The sequence below is a fragment of the Ochotona curzoniae genome, unplaced genomic scaffold (assembly GCF_017591425.1).
Source record: "Ochotona curzoniae isolate NIBS_2020 unplaced genomic scaffold, NIBS_Ocur_1.0 contig_43, whole genome shotgun sequence".
NCBI classification, from domain to species: Eukaryota; Metazoa; Chordata; class Mammalia; order Lagomorpha; family Ochotonidae; genus Ochotona; species Ochotona curzoniae.
In genome coordinates this window covers 9,292,453-9,308,882 of record NW_024466218.1, presented here as the reverse complement: position 1 = coordinate 9,308,882, position 16,430 = coordinate 9,292,453, and the positions used below count along the sequence as shown (strand labels likewise).

The 16,430-nt window shown below is 37.5% G+C and overlaps 1 protein-coding gene and 1 long non-coding RNA gene across 2 annotated transcripts in view; one reads left to right on the top strand and one right to left on the bottom strand.

Annotated features, from left to right (window-relative positions):
• The window catches only part of CCDC178 (coiled-coil domain containing 178), a 301,909-nt gene that overhangs the window by 179,634 nt on the left and 105,845 nt on the right, over nt 1–16,430 (top strand). The window lies entirely within an intron of this gene.
• On the bottom strand, nt 816–14,375 carry LOC121159544. The gene is made up of 3 exons (XR_005884388.1): nt 14,364–14,375; nt 14,276–14,285; nt 816–908 (listed from the first exon to the last, which is right to left on the bottom strand). It is a non-coding gene; the product is annotated as an uncharacterized LOC121159544 (long non-coding RNA).

Sequence of the window (16,430 nt, the reverse complement as noted above, 5' to 3'; positions counted from 1 at the left end):
TTGAGTTTCTTATTCCGCCTCCATCATTCTATTTATGAAACTTTCCACTGAATTGTTAGTTTGCTCTATTGCTTCCTTCATTTCCAATAATTTGGCTTGATTTTCTTTCAGTATTGCTATTCCTGTGTGATATATTTCTTAAATTCCTTGAACTCCTGTGTATACTTCTCATTGTTGATAAAAAGCTATATCATGTATCTCCCATTTTCTTGGTGTGTTCCTGAATTAACTCTGAGATCAGCAAAGGCTCCTTTGCATGGGAGTCTTCAGTAATATTCCTTGTGCCTTTGTTTCTTCTTTTGCTTTTGATCATTGTACTTCTGGTTAGCATATTCTTCTTAGGGCAGGTTTCCAACCAGTGTCACCCACAGGTCTACAGTTTGATCTTACTTATTGCAGTTGGTACCCAGTTCTTTGCAATTAGTTTTGCCATTCCCTCCATTGAGTTTCAAGTCTGGGCTTTTTTGTTAGGCTTCCACTTTGTTCTCTGGAGCCCCAGCTCCTGACTTACCACACTCTTCACCTCCTCTGATCCCATGTTGTGGTTTCACTGTTCTCTGTACCAACATTTTCCCACTTCTGGTTTGAGAAGTTCCCAGGATTTGGAAGACATCAGGTGTCTTAATCAAATAGGTTGTTTATGGTGCTGATCTTGCTGGAACCTGCTGGCTATTAGGTCTGAGGGCTACCTGGACCTGTTTTGACTGTTGGATGCCAAAGTCAGCATTATTTTCCCTGTGGCACCAGTGCAATGTACTGAGCTGGATGTATATCCACTCCCAACTTAGCACATGCACAACTCACTCTTATCCTTCCAGTCTCACCACCATTACCACACTGTACAGAATGGTGGCTGATGTGCCACAAGTGGAGTTCTGGATCTGCTGGCTGTTAGATCTGGGGGCTACCTGGACCTATTTTTGTGTGGCGTGTAGTTTACAACACTTTCGCAGTGCACTTAACCAGAAATGAGTTTGTTCCAAGCTCAGTGCCTGTGCAGTCCTGCCTTCTAGCCTTTGCCTCCCTGCAGCAAATGACACCTGATGCAGCTCTGGTAGTGGAAGGGGTCTGGGCTGTAAGTTCTACCCTGTTCCTACAGCATCTGTTTGGGATCTGCTGCTCTCTCTTCTCCTGGTCGAATCAAACAAATTAGCAGGATGGACCATTCTTCGAGTTTACCTCCTGAGCTCTTGTTTAGCTCCCCTTCCTATCTAGCTGCTAGTGGAACTCAGTTTGCTACTCCCTGATTGCCACTAAGATATTTGATCACTGCCATGAATTTTCTTCTTTAAAATATTTTATCTCATTGGATCCAAAGAATGTTTTTAGTGTGAAAAAAATATTCTACTAATTTATTTGGAAGCTGTCTGATTTCCATAAGGATAATAAGTTGTGAAACCTTTGGACTAAAAGTACCTTTAGAAATGTTACTTTCCTGTTTAAGAAATACTTGTCCAGTTGTGGAAACTTGGGGAGGCCAGTGCCTCAATGATTCACCACATGTACCATCAAATAAAAGAAAAGCCAGCTTCGGACACATTCTATTAAATTGGGTACAAATGTTCTCTACCAAAGACCAGATGAGCATGTGCTGTTATTCACTTAGAGTTGTACATGGACCAGTAGCTGGGCTGTAATGAGAGTGAACAGTTATGGGTATGGTTGGATGGGAGAAAATCATCTATTAGTGACCTACACTTTTGTGACAATTCCATGGAGCCCTGCATCAGATTACTTCTCTAGCCAAGTGTCCTCAGCTCCAGAGGCAACTGTTAGGACTCCAAGAATTCAAACAGTAATGACTCATTGATGCATTTGGTTATTCCATTGCGACTCCATACCCTGTAACACTGGCAGCCATACAACTGGATACAGGCAGACAAACAGCAAGCATAAAAGTCCTGTTGACTCACAGCTGCCATGCTGCTGATCCTGAATCCTAGGGGCTGGTCCTAGACTGAGACTCTTCTGTGCTGTCTCTCCAACCTACCAGGGCAAGCACTGTGAAGCTTTAATCTGCATTACCTCGGTCTTGTCAGGCAAGATTTCCATCTTTAATTCTCAGAAAAATGTATGTCTGCATTAGTCTTTTCTTCTCCTTTCTTCAGTTTTCCAAAATAAGTTCATCTAATACTCTGTTTAGCTTGACTGGGAGAGGACTCAAGGCCAGCTCAAGCAATAAACCAAATTGTCTTCCCAGAGAAATATGAAAGCTATTTTAGTTCTCAGTTTTATACATATTTTTGTATTGCTTATTATTTTGCATGTTTTAAAATTGTGCTTTGGGTGGTGATTTGCACGTGCTGTTTTAGTATAGCAGAAATTCATTTCTTTCAGAGGAAAACCATAAATTTTTTCAATAGTTTTTTGCAGTAAGATATTTCAAGACCCCATAGGTGCCATCTCTGCCTCTGTTTCTTAGAAAACACACACACATTTCAAAATGGAATTAGAAAATTATTTTGGTGCAAAAAAAAAAAAAACCTTTCAATGGAGGCATAGTTTTTTGCTCTTGTTTTTGTTTTTCATAATATACATTCTCTACAAACAAGTGAAAGACCACGCAAATTTGTATGTGGTTCTCAAATGAGGTCCCACTAGTTCCCCACCGTGTTACTTTGACCAATAAGGGTTTTGTGGATATCTGGAAAGTATCTAGTAGGTGGAGTCCAAGCATGATTTGAAATATCCTGCAATGCCAGATACACACCTGCTTGATAACTCGAAAAAGAGTGTACCTCATACAGGTTGTGTGTGTGTGTGTGTGTGTGTGTGTGTGTGTGTGTGTGTGTGTGGTGTAAATACAATATAACCTTTGTATACTTTATCCCATTCCTAGAGATCCAACTTCTCTCCATATGCTCTCACCTGTGAGAAATGTTGTTGTAAGAAATTTCCTAACTCTGAATTTGTATTTTGCCTGGAACATCTTAGGAACCCATTTCCAACTGATTCACCTAGTATTTAGGGGAGGAAATGAAAAAGATATAAAGGATAGGAGAAAACTAAATATCAAAAACAGTACATTCATAAAATCTCTAGGGATTTACATTTAAATTCCTGGAGAAATTTGGAATATTTTCCTATAAGTAGTTCATATTCTGGAAATCCTTGCTTCTTCACAGTGCTGCATTTTTCAACATGTCATTCATAGTGCAGTTATGAAGTGAACCCAGACTTTTTTTAACCACTCAAAACTACTTTTAAAAGTGAAAACACAAGTAAAATATTCATTGCATATTCTTCCCTTGAAAATTACCTTTTTTTTTAACTTATGCTTGACTATTACATGATTTAAAACTATCCTGGATGTGCAATTCTGTGGGAGTAAATGTTAATGAGGTGTTTTTGTTTGTTTCAAACTATGCACCTGCACCACAATGACAAACATTTGAAAATATTGCTTTTGTAATCACCTTTCCCCAAAACTGGAGGGCTGTGCTTGATTTTCATTGATTTAAACAAGTATTAGCATGGAATATACATAATCGTATGCCAAATATTTTCTTTAGTCATCGGTTCTTAAAGTTTAACTCTTCCTGAAGGTGGGAGGAGTAGCTATGGACAGCTTATATACTTCCTGTGAGCTGCTAAAAAGAATAAATATTAATGTCTCCCTAGCAGGATTGTTGTCAAACAGTTATAATTCTCATATATGAAGCACAGCCTATGTGCTAGGCATATTTTTAGTTTTTATATGCACTGTTATTCTCCTGAACAACCCTGTGAAATGTAAAACTACTTTTTAAATATAAGACACCTTGCATGCTTTTTACATAAAATTTACTTTTTGCTTATACAAGATAGGCTACAAATTTTCTCCTATATCCTTTAGACTCATGGGTTATTCAATTCTATCAGACATGGAGTGGGATATATGATTATGATGTCCTAGTTTATATAAGTATTAAATATTTCATGAAACTAGAAAATATGAGATGAACTATTGGTAGATAGCACATACATAGAGGAAAACTAACATTATGATAATGAGTTTGAAAAAAACGCGCAGATGCTGTAAAGGATAGAGTTAGGGGAAATACCTGTTGGCTGAGAAAACTGGCAAGAGTAGAAATAGAAAATGTATGTGTGCTTGTGTGTATAAATGTGTGTATACATATGTGCTACAGAAATATGAACAAGAGCTAAGAACATTGAAATCATCAGATGCCAGTGTAATATAATTTTTCCTGTAATCTGGATTTGGGAGACTGGCCTATTTCACTAAACTCAACGACCTCTGGTTGCCATCTAATTTCCCTGCATTAGATAGCCTTGCTTTCTTTTTATGGTTTAGTCTTGTTCTACCATGTATATACACATGTTATTCATCCAGTCCTCAGCTGATGGATGTCTGATTTGCTTCCATGTGTTAACTACTATAAATCGAACTGTTGTAAATAGGGGGACATGATGGCTGTTCGATGTTCTAATTTCATTTCCTTTGGGTAAATTCCCAGGAATGGGATGATTAGATTCAGGACCCAGTGAATATATGTTTGGAAAAATGCAGATAAGTGTAAACTTGTGCTATGCCATAATAATAGTAATATTAATAAAAATAATACTGCATTAAAGTTAAACTTGAAATACAGTTTAATATTTATCTGTTTAATATGAGAAAAGTTCTTATCAGACAAACAAATGGAAAGAAATATTATAAACACCCATATATTTACTACCATGAAAATTAAAATTTAATTTTAAAAATAGGGGAAATAGTTTCAATATCTGTGCCAACCATGGGCTTAATGTTTTTTACCAAATGAGTGCTTTTCCGTACAGTTTTTCAACAATAACAACAAACAGAACAAGTATTCAAACAAGCATGGCATCAGGATGTTTTGTCTATATAGAATATTTAAAGAAATGCAAAACAGTTGATAACTGAAATGGAGGGAAGCGCTCTTAGTAGTGTTACCCACCAAATAAGCATGATATTCTACAATGATGACACCTAGTTTGAAGGGAGAACTGAAATCAGTACTTTCATCACTTGTGATTATACACTTTGAAATGCTTCCTTTGAAGAAAAATTTGGCAACATGTAGCAGTAACTTTCATGTTTATGTACATTTTTTTCTCTAGGGTGTAATTACCAAAATGCGCACAAACAGTGCTTTCAACAAAAGTCTGGTAATGAACTGATATTATGGCACAGCATGGAGCCAGAATGCCTGGGCTGGACTCTGGCTCTGCTATTACTAGCTGTGATTCTGAGCATTCTTTTGCCTCTCTGAGTCTCTGGCTCCTCACCTGTAAAGTGAGAATCATCACAGAACCTACTGCTGTTTTCCTGACAACTAATTCCATATGCAGAAAGCTGGCAGGATAGGACTTGGTAAGCAGTAAGGGAGATATATATACATACATATGTGTATATGTGTATATGTAGAATATGTATGTGTATATTTATATATGTGTATATATGTATATATATATATATATTTGTTAAATAGAATTAAGCAACATACTTCAGAGTGTTTTATATTGTAAACAGACAATGAGACCCAGCTCTTGTTATCATTCATGTATCCTGAGGGAGTCTAAAAAATAGCAATGGAATCTTTATAGAAATGAAGTTGATATCTTTGTATTAAGAAACATCTTATGAAATCAAAATTCATTGTGAAATTGTCATTTTCCATTAACAGTCACTTTAGGATAATAGATTAACTCAAAAAATTACTATTAACAATAAAATTATGAACAATGCCATGACTAAAAGATTCTACCATTGTTTCTCTGTGCTAGAGCAATGGGGACATCATTTTAAATTAGGTGACATGTGGGTTCCAGTTTGAGAATATTGAAATATACTAAAATAACCTAGGAATGACGATTTGTATTTTCAATGGATTCCTACCTAATGAGTGACAATAACGTCATAAAACCCCCCAATGACTTCAGTTACACTAAGTAGAATTGCTTAAATCCAAGTATCCACAGAGCATGATTTGAATAAAGTAAAACACTTTCTAATTATCCACATTCGATGTATAAAATCTATACCTAGTTCTCCCACTAAGAAAAATGTTTCTTGATTTTTGAGGTTCCTTAACATGCACCACTAGATCTTGGGTTACATATTTTTTTTATTTTCAAAAAATAGACCTTTCCTAAACTGCTATGACCTCCAAAAAACAAAACTATTTACTTAGCGTTTGACCCTTTAAGAATCTAAGAGTCATTATGGAAAAATGCTGTGGATATGTAGGACTTAACAATGTCATCTCAGGAGATGGACATTTGACACAAGACCAAAGATGCCACTTGGCTCGTCCACATCCCATTTCGGGGTGCCTGGCTCACATCATGTCTGCACAGGAGATTCTAGGTTTCTGCTAAAGTACATGCTGGAAGGTACCAAAGGATGGTGAATGTCCATGAGTCCCTACAACTCACAAGGAAGACTTGGATTAAGTTCCAAGTTTCTGGATTTGGCCTGGCATAAACCAGCAGATGAGACTTCTCTCTTGTCCATGCTTTTGCTCTTTCTGCCTTTTTAATTACATGAAAAAATTAAATTTAGAAATGCCTATTTTCTGTGAGTGTGTGTTTGGTATGGTTAAGCTATCTATGTTTCACGTCAGAGTCTCTGGATTTGACTGTGATTCCAGCTCCTGAATCCAGCTTTCTGATCTTTTAAACACTGGAAATCAAGACAGTGATGATGGCGCAAGTATTTTGATTTTTTCCACTCTTATCATGGGCCTGGATTTAACTCCTGGCTCCTGCTTTAGGCTCCATGCTGGGGACCCATACATTGAAGATATTTGGGAAAGTAATTCCTGCTTGGGAGCTTTCTCTTTTGGTCTGTGTCTGACTCTCCATGTATCTGTGTGCCTCAGTAGGAAAGAAGGGAGGGAGGAGGGAAAGACTGTGAAGATGAGGGAGGAAAAAAAGGAAAGACATTTTTCAGTGAATAATACAGTGGTTAGAATTTTTTTTCAGATCTAAACTCATTTTCAAAAAAATTTTTTTGGAAGTAAATGTCAGAACTGTGTGGTGTTTCAGAGAAAAATCTTCATTTTATAGAAAGATATATGCAATATACTCAGGTTATTGAGAAAGGTATATAAAACAGATAGTGTCTACATGCTGTACATAGAAAAAGAACAAAAATGTTATCTGCAAAAGCAGAAAAGAATTTGGCTTGCTTGACTTTTTGTATCAAGCATGCTACAGCAATCTTTTGATTCTAATATGAAACTATAGTAAGGATCATTGCACTAATGCATGAGGATTTGTGATAATGTTGCAGAAATTTTACTGTCAAAACTGAACTGCAGTGTAATGACTTTTGTTATCATGGTTTCTAATAACTATTCAGCATGAATTGACCCTACATATGTTTTGCTGCAATAATGTGTCAGTAACTCAGGAAGCTAAGAAGGAAATAAAAAACCGTCAACATGATGCAATGTATGACTCTATGATAACCTCTACTGTTAATATGTTTAATATAATTATTACATAGACACTGTGCTAACCAAGGATTCATAAGGGAATGAAAGTTTAGGATTCTTTTGAATGTTCTGGCTAGAAAGACTCAGAAAGCACTCTGATGTTCTCTGCTCACCCATGCACTAATCTGTGCTTCGGCACTTCTTGTTGCCTTAGTGTCTGTTCTCTGCTGCAGGGAATCTGACATGTGGGTCTTCTTTCTCCTGCAGTGTGGCCCTTTCAGCTCCCTTGTATGGGATATATTTTAAATTTTCTTAAGTGTCATGTATTTGTATGTATTAGTTGAAAGACAGAGACAAACAGAAAAATGAAGAGATCTGCCAGATACTAATTCACTACCATAACGCCTGCAACAGCAAAAGCTAGACCAGACTGCAGCAAGGTTCCTGGAACTCAGTCCGGGCCTCCTGATTGGGTAGCAGGGATACAATGCCTAAGTTGCCACAGCTGCGTTCTGGAGTGGGATTGGATGTAAATCCAGGCAGTGTCATATGGCAAACCATCCCAAGAGTGGCTTAATCGCTGCACCAGACACCCCATGCTCCTCCTTTCTTCTTATACTTGGTATGTGCACCTCTTCCTTTGTGTGTTTAATTCAGCATCTCTTTATTATAGCGAATAAAAATAAAGAAATGTAAGAATGGTTACTCTGTGGTAGTAACCAAGTTATCTACAAAATGTTTAAAGTCTTGACCCTTATACTTGGGAAAAACGTTTAATCAGTTACAGATAACCTGATAACTATTTTTCTATTGTCATTTAATTTATGGAAACTTCATGGAATAACTTGGAATGTGCCCATATTTTCCTCAAATTAATGTTTGTCTCTGGACCACCATAGCAGTGTATCACAGATTTGGCAGTGAGGGGTGTGGTGGTTAAACAACAGAAATGTGCAGTCCAAAGTATAGGAGTTAAATGTCTGAGATCAAGTAGTTAGCTGAAACAATTCCTTCCATGGACCTTAGGGGTAGGATCACTCTAGGACTATTTCCTCTTTGATTTTCAGGTGGCTGCCATCTCCCTGCATCTTTATATTGTCTTCCGTATATCCTCCTCTTATAAAGACACCAAGCGTATGAGTTGAGGGCCTGCTCTAATGATCCACTTTAACTTAATTACCTCTGCAAAACCCTGTCTCCAAGTAGAGCCACATTCATCTATTGAGGTTAGGCTTCAACTTAAGACTTTAGGATGGAATAGGACAGAATTCAGCCACAGCAGGTACCTCAAAGCCATTTTAACTTAAAAATGGGAACCACTAGTGGAATTCAAACATAGGTTCCTTGACCTCAACCACATGAACTGTCTGCTCATCTACAGCTTCACCTCTCTCCTTTTCTCTACCAAAGCTGTGACACTGGGTATGAGTCTTATGAGACCATTCAATATATTAAGGGAAGCTTTGTTGGAGGAGAGATAATTTGTGGAGGAGGTAGTAGATTATTTGTGCTTTGATCCCTGATCAGAGATCGAGACAGAAAGATAACCCTTTTACTAAAGGAACTTTGAAACTTACCCATCCATTACCTCAGATAACAAAACATGGATTAGTTGAAAGAAATATTCTTGATTCCAAGCAAAGTGCAACACACACCAGGAAGATGAATTTGAGGACACATCTTTTGAGAGACAAATGGCAGCCAGCGTGTAGCAGCAAATACAGAAGAAAGCAAAGCCCCCTGTGGAAACACTCCTACAGATCTGAGCTTGAGCTTCCAGGAAGCATGGCTGCAGGCCCAGCACTTGACGCTTTCATGTTCACCAGTGGCTGATTAGAGTAACCCAGGAGAAGTTTCAAAAGGTGCCAGGAGAGAAAATATTAAGGAATATTATGATAATCAATAAAGCCAGGATAGGATGTTGACAATCTTGCAAACAAGAGAATCCTCCACAAAAAGTAAAGATACTCAGTGCTGTTAAAATCGACTGCTACTTCTCAAAGAGCACAGGAAAGTGCAAGTAGGTGAAGTTGGGAAACATGGTAACTGCTTTCCCCTATGATCTGAAGTAATGTTCAGCACTTGGAATCCTTTCATGCTTCAGATTGCCCGTTCTTCTGAGTGGATTGGGTTTGTCTCACAGATGTTAATACTGGAATATCTTTCAGCAATACCTGGGAAAAGAGCATCTGATCTTGTTGAAACTGAATCAACAGCAGGTAGAACACCTACCTTTGGAAGGCTTGGAGCAACCCTCTGATACAGGCCCCAGATAATCATTGTAGGAATTTCCTCCAAATTGTAAATTTCAAAGATAAAGCTATAAAACAAGAACACAGTTATTTAGAAGAAATAAAGTGCCCATAAAGAGAAAACATCACAGTAATTGCAGGTATCATATCAACAATGCATGATGACACAAACTCTTAGGATAACCATGTACATAATTCTAGAGGACAAATTAAGGCATCTAAAAATGCCATATCCTGTCAAGTTGTTATGTAGTGGGAATAGAAAGGTACTGTTGAGTGCTCAAACAGCAAATGCTCAGCTTTTAAAATCCAGATGGCCAATAAATGTCCACAAAATGTTTCCACCTCTAACTATTATGTACATACAAACTAAATGAAGGTCCAAGTTTGCAACGTTATGCTTCAATGATGGCGAAGATGGTACGTGGATGTGATGTGGGGAAAAGGCAATGACTAGGAGAAGGCACATTTGTTTATCACCAAAAATACCAACTACTTACACCCCTAATTTTTCTCCCATTAAAGAAAAAGCTTGTAGAAAAAAAAATTTATTCTCCTAATAAAAATAAAATGAATTATTTGACTAATGTTGTAAATCTCATCTACTTTTACCTTCTCTTGGTCATCGTTCCTGCACCTTTTCCACTCGACTGTATATTCTGATTTTTTCCCTCCATTTTATTCCCATTGTCAAGCAGAATAACTTTCTAATTCTATTTTTCCATGAACTTTTTGAGATACCTTCAAATTTATCATCTCCACAGCCTTTGGAAAACTGATTTGATGCACATATATTTTATATTAAATGTTTAGAAATGGGTTGTCTACATTTATAGTCCTTATTCCCTCATTTTCCATTCTCTTCTTTGAGGTACCTGCTTGTATTGAGTTCCATGCTGTCAAGTGCAGCAATGGCTATCTCTTTCTCAGTAATGCAACTATGTAATCACTGTTGACCTTTCTTATTTTAAAAATGATTTCATTAAAGAAGAGTTGGTGGGAGGGAAACAGGAAGGGAGAGAGAAAGAGGAAAGGAGACACGGGTCCTTTATCCAACAGTTCCTTCCCCAGATGGCCAGAATAGAAATGACTGTCTAGGAGCCTGAAAATTCAACTAGGTCTCCCAAGTGGATGACAGGAGCCTAAGCACTTAGACCATCTCCTATTGTACCTAAAGGTGAATTAGTGAGAAGATGGATCAGAAGTAGAACAACGGGCACAAACTGGTAGCCGTAGGGAATCAAGCTTCACACACTGCAGCTTAAGGTGTGCACCACAGTGCTGGCGCCTGCTTTCTCCCTCTTGAAGCACTGTTGGCCTTGGTTATAACAGCACAGTCTCCTCTTCTTGCTCCTCCTCCATCGTCTATCAGAAGTGCAGCTTTTACACTGCTCAGCTTCCAAATGATGAAGTCATCCAGGGTTACTAGTGGAATCCATTCACACTTTTTTTCTTAAATGTACAGTATGTCCTTGGGGAATGCCTAAAAATGGATAAATCATTCATGTATAATCTTAAGGAAAAGAAGCTAAACACAGAAATTGCTTGCTATTTTTTCTCTTTTGTCTAAATAGGAAGAATCCATCTATGTTGCTTAGAAGTCAAGGGAACAGTTAGCCTTGATTGGGAGTAGTTAGCACAAGAGAGCATAAAAGGGCTTTGGCAGTAACGGTCATGTTACCTTTCCTTATCTGTGTTCAGTTTTTGAATAATTCATTAAGCTATACACTTGTGTACTTCAACATCAATACAAATGTCACATATATAAATTGATATACATATATATATATAAAATACCCTGTTGTAACTTGAAACTTAAAATCTGTCACTGATTTGCCATCAGATTCAGAATAAGATCATCATTTTTTGCTATGGTCTCTCAGACCATATAATCTGATCTATTCCTACTTCCAGATCACTGTCTGAACACCTTGGCCTGCTCTAGGCATAAGTTAATGTTGATCTTCAACTACCAGGCTCTTTCCAGTATGAAAACGTTAAATGGTGAAATCTTTCACTGGACATTTCTTTCATTGGCCTCTTTAAACCATCTATTTCCAGATTAATTGTCTGTTCTTCAGAGCCACTAATCTAAAATTATTCCCCAATCACCCGTTATCATGCCATCTTACTGCCTTTGTATTTTACACCCTGTGTTCACTTGTTTGCAATCATTTCTGACAATTAAGTGTAACTCAGTAAGGACAACCAACTTGGTATCTTAAAAAAAGCAAGATTTATTTTTATTGGAAAAACGGATTTACAGAGAGAAGGATAGATAGAAAGTTCTTTCATCTCCAGCATCACTCCCCAAGTAGTCAGAATGGCTGGAGCTAAACCTGTCTGAAACCAGGTTACAGGTGTTTCTTTCTGGTCTCCCACACAGGCACATGGTCCCAAGTCTTTGAGTCATCCTCCACTGCTTTCCCAGGCCACAAGCAGGTAACAATATGGGAAGTATAGCAGTTAGGACACAAACAAGCACCCATAAGGGATGGAAAGTTTGGAGGTGGAGGATTAGCCAATTGAGCCTTTTTGCCAGACCCAGAATTTGAAATTGTATTCACAGTATTACTCTAGAACCAGAGACATTCCTGGTAAATATTTTATAATCAGTGCCATGATCATTGCAATGGCTACATTTAGCAAAATGTTTATACATACACAGAGACTCAACATTTAGAATTGTAGGAATTTGCAAAACAATCTGAAAATATCTATAATGATTTTTATATACTAATATTAATCATAGTACTGTTCATAAAAATGGAAATGCAAAGCTGGTATTGTGGCATACTAGGTAAAGCCTCTGCTTAGGACATGCATTTCATGTGAGTATTGATTCAAAACCCAACTGCTTTACTTCTGACTCTGCCTGAAAAAAACAGTGGAAGATGGCCCAAGTGCTTGGGCGCTTGCACCTACATGGGGGACCAGAAGATGTCCCTGACTCCTGGATTTGGAGTGACTTAGCTCAGGCCTGGAAGGTGCTCCCACTTTCTGGATGGGTAGAGCTCTTTCAAATAACCTTTTTAAAAGGAAATTGCAGAATAATACATATTTGTAAGAAGTTATTTTAGTATATAATGGAATTGGCTGTGCAGATTATTCTACAGCATTTAAAATGAATGCTGTAAAATAACCATTGTACAATATTTTGGTGAAAAGGGATAATTCAACATGCTGCTTGAGACTCCTACTCTGTATTCTCATTGTCACTAGATTTTTCTACAATGATTTCTCTCCATCTATTGAACAATCTATGTATAAGAATCTATGAATGATTTTCATTCCTGTATTTTCATGTTGAGCATGTAACATTTTATGACATTAAAGGGTAGACATCTCATATTACCAAAAAGAAAAAAAAATTCTTAGGAAATTGAAAGTGAACATTCCAAATAAAGGCCATGATAATTTGAAAAAAAAAATTTAAAAAACAAACATCCAGATCAAACAAAAACCCCACCAATTGCCAGCTGTCACTCTCAATCATTTTCATTGGAATTTGTTTCCTCTAATTATTGACAAAAGGGTCATGCTCATTGTAAAAAGTAGGTTCAATCTTTGTGCCAAAGACTTTGTAATTCTCTAGGCCTTCATTAAAAGCACCCTTTGTAGCAATTACTTTACCTTTCAACAGAGTTAAAGTAGGGATGACTTTTTTTTTTCTCATATTAAAAGAATTGGTAAAATTCTACACTATTCCTTAAAATTTATAAAGTAAAAATTACTTTTAAATGATGATGCCAGACATAAGTTGTGAGGGCATCTTGATAATTGCTTTCCTTACAGAGAAACCTTTAATCATTAAAATATCAAGTTTGGGGTGTTACATGATGGCTTAATTGCCTTATCCCCTCTTTCCATTCAAGTACTAGGATCCCATTTTGGTGCCAGCTCATGTCCAGGCTGCTCCACTTTCCATCCAACTCCCTGCTTATGACACCAGCAGTAAAGGATGGCCCAAAGCCCTGCACCTGTCTGGGAGAAGAAGCTCCTGGCTTCAGGTTGCATCTGCTCCAGTCATTGCAGCCTGGAGTGAACCAGTGGGTGGAAGAACTTGTTTCCTTCTCTCTGCAAATCTTCCTTTTCAATAAAAACAAGTAAATCTTAAAAAAAAATGAATTTGAACCCTGGCTTTTGTAAGACCTTGGCAAAATCACACAAATAAACTGTTATAGTTTCCAGTTCTCTTTGCATTTTCACCGTGTAGATTGTGTGATACAGCACATGTGATGGCCTGGCATAGTGCCCATTTTCTTCGGTATTTTCTTGTAACTGCATTAACCAGGGGCTATATTGTTTTCTTCTTTTTGTATAATAGTTCTTCATTGCCATTCTCATTTTTTATTGCCTGAAACACTTTTAAGGGAGACAGTCTATGCATTTTCTCTATTATTTGTTTGCTTGGCATTTAAGCATTTTTAGACTTTTATTATCTGAAAGGCAGGCCATGATGTCCAATCCACTGGTTTACTTCCAAAAGGCTTGCAGCAGCTGCAATTAGACCAGGCCAAAGGCAGGAGGCAGAGAGTTGGTCAGGGCTCCCAGGAGATGCTGGGGTGCCAGCAGACTTGGGCAGAAGCTATGACAAGGCCTGGGAGCTATCACCTAAACCCAGCTCCTCTCTGAGCTGAATGCAGGTGCCCCGAGCAGACCTGGCTGGCCGACTTCTGACCCATTTCCTGCTGACATTCACTCTGGGAGGAAAAGATGCTGGTACCAGTACTTGGTCACCTCTCCTTTATGTGGGAGACCAGGTTTCTGATTTCTGCCTGGTTCATACCCAGCACAAGCATTTGAGGAGTATACCTGCAGATATAAGATCTCACTGTGTCTCTTATTTTCTTTCTCTTCATGTTATTCTCCCTTTCAAGTAAATGCAAATTAAATTGTCATTACTAATAAAATGCAACTTGTATAGAAAAAAATTTGAGTAATACATGTACAATGCAGAACATTTTGGAAAAACAGATTTTTCTCTGAATTTGTTTAAAAACACTATATTAGCAACTACAACTAAAGGCAAGTTTAATAAGGGTGGTTAACTAAAATAATGAGAAAGTAAAAGCATGTCCTAGCATTTCCTGTGGAGTGCTGACAGTTCACACCATAACACATTGTTGATTAATCTAAGAAAAACTTCTTCCAGTTATCTATTTTGTACTTATTTCATATTTTCAATGTTTATCTCCAGCTGGTACTAAACCAAGGTGTAATTTTTCTAGAGAACTGATAAGGACCCTGAATTGTTTAATGCGTGTGGATCTAATTGCACTTGACTAGCCAGTTCCCAGGACCAGTGCCTGGAGCAACATCAAACTATTAGTGCAATTTAAAATGGAAGTCCTTGTTGTCCTGTGGTAAAACATTGAAGCACATTGCACACTCACCCACCTAAAAATAATGTGGCTCAGGTGATAGTTTCTCAAGTTTGTCCATGAAAATGAGGCAGAGCGGATTCCCAGACTGCCTAGAAACAAGATGGATTGGCACCATCATTTTTCCTTGTCTTCCTGGCCTGTAACGCTATCACAGGACACGATTTAATGGGTCTGGCATGATTTGCTCTTCAGAAAACCATGCTGGTATCTCATAGTACCTGTACTTTTTCCAGGTGATTAAAATGTGATTGATCGCTTCCTGGATCTTTCAGATAACCAAGTTACCAAGTCTGAGTATTTAACCTCTTCGCAAGCACATCAATAGTCTGCTGTTTTCAAAATGTTTTCTTCTTAGAAAAAATACCTGTGAATATTTCAAGACTTCCTGATTTCTAGGCAACCAACAGAGGATCCTATCCTTATGATTTTTGCATGGATAACGTCGTTTATCTACATGGCCAGCATTCTCCGCTTGTGCTCATGTTCTTGCCGCAGCCAGCTCAACTGGATCAGCACTTCACAAATCCTTTCTCTGATAAGGCAATGCTGAAGAAGTCATTTCACTTCAGCCTGTTTGTTGCTCACTGTATAAACCCTCCATCCAATAAGTCACCATAATTAAACAAATATTGATGGAGCACAAACTATTTTCCTTCCCTGTCTTGCAGTAGAACTGTTTATGTTCTAATCCTCTTCTTTAATTGACTTGAAGATTTATTTTCATATTTATAGTTCACTGTTGATAATAACTCCTATCTTTGTAATGTGTCTCTGTGAATTTGTGCCTATTTTTCTGCATTTGTCTTCATTAATCAAATTAATTTAAATGTGAAACATTTTCCCTTTAAATCTGTATAGATTTCTGAGTTTAGTCAGTTTTATCTCTGTCCTTCTAAAACATGGCCCATTATGTCTAGTTTGTTTGTTTGCTTCTTGTACCATGACCTAGCTAGTGCATACTTCCCTTGTCTCAATTCTCACTACTTCACTTTAGAGCGTCTTCTCTTATAAAAAGATAGAAATACTGGACTGTTCCTATATGTAAGTAGCCTTTTGATTTTTAGTTCTCTACCTTTTAACAGATTTTCACCCATTCATGCTTTCCTCTAGTAAGATTCCTGGTATGTGGTCTCAAATCTCCAGCAAACCAACACATACCATCCCCATGTAGTCCTCCATACATGCGTACCACTTCACACGTCTTAGATTTTTTATAAGAATCACATCAGCAGGTTCCATAATTTGGATATCAGCAAAAAAAATCAATTTTATTTGGTCATAGATGTAAACATTTATGCATATTTAGGATTTCACTTTAAGCAAATAAAAACCACTTTTGAATAATGTGACGGAGCTGTTTGTGCATCCTAGCCTCCTCTACT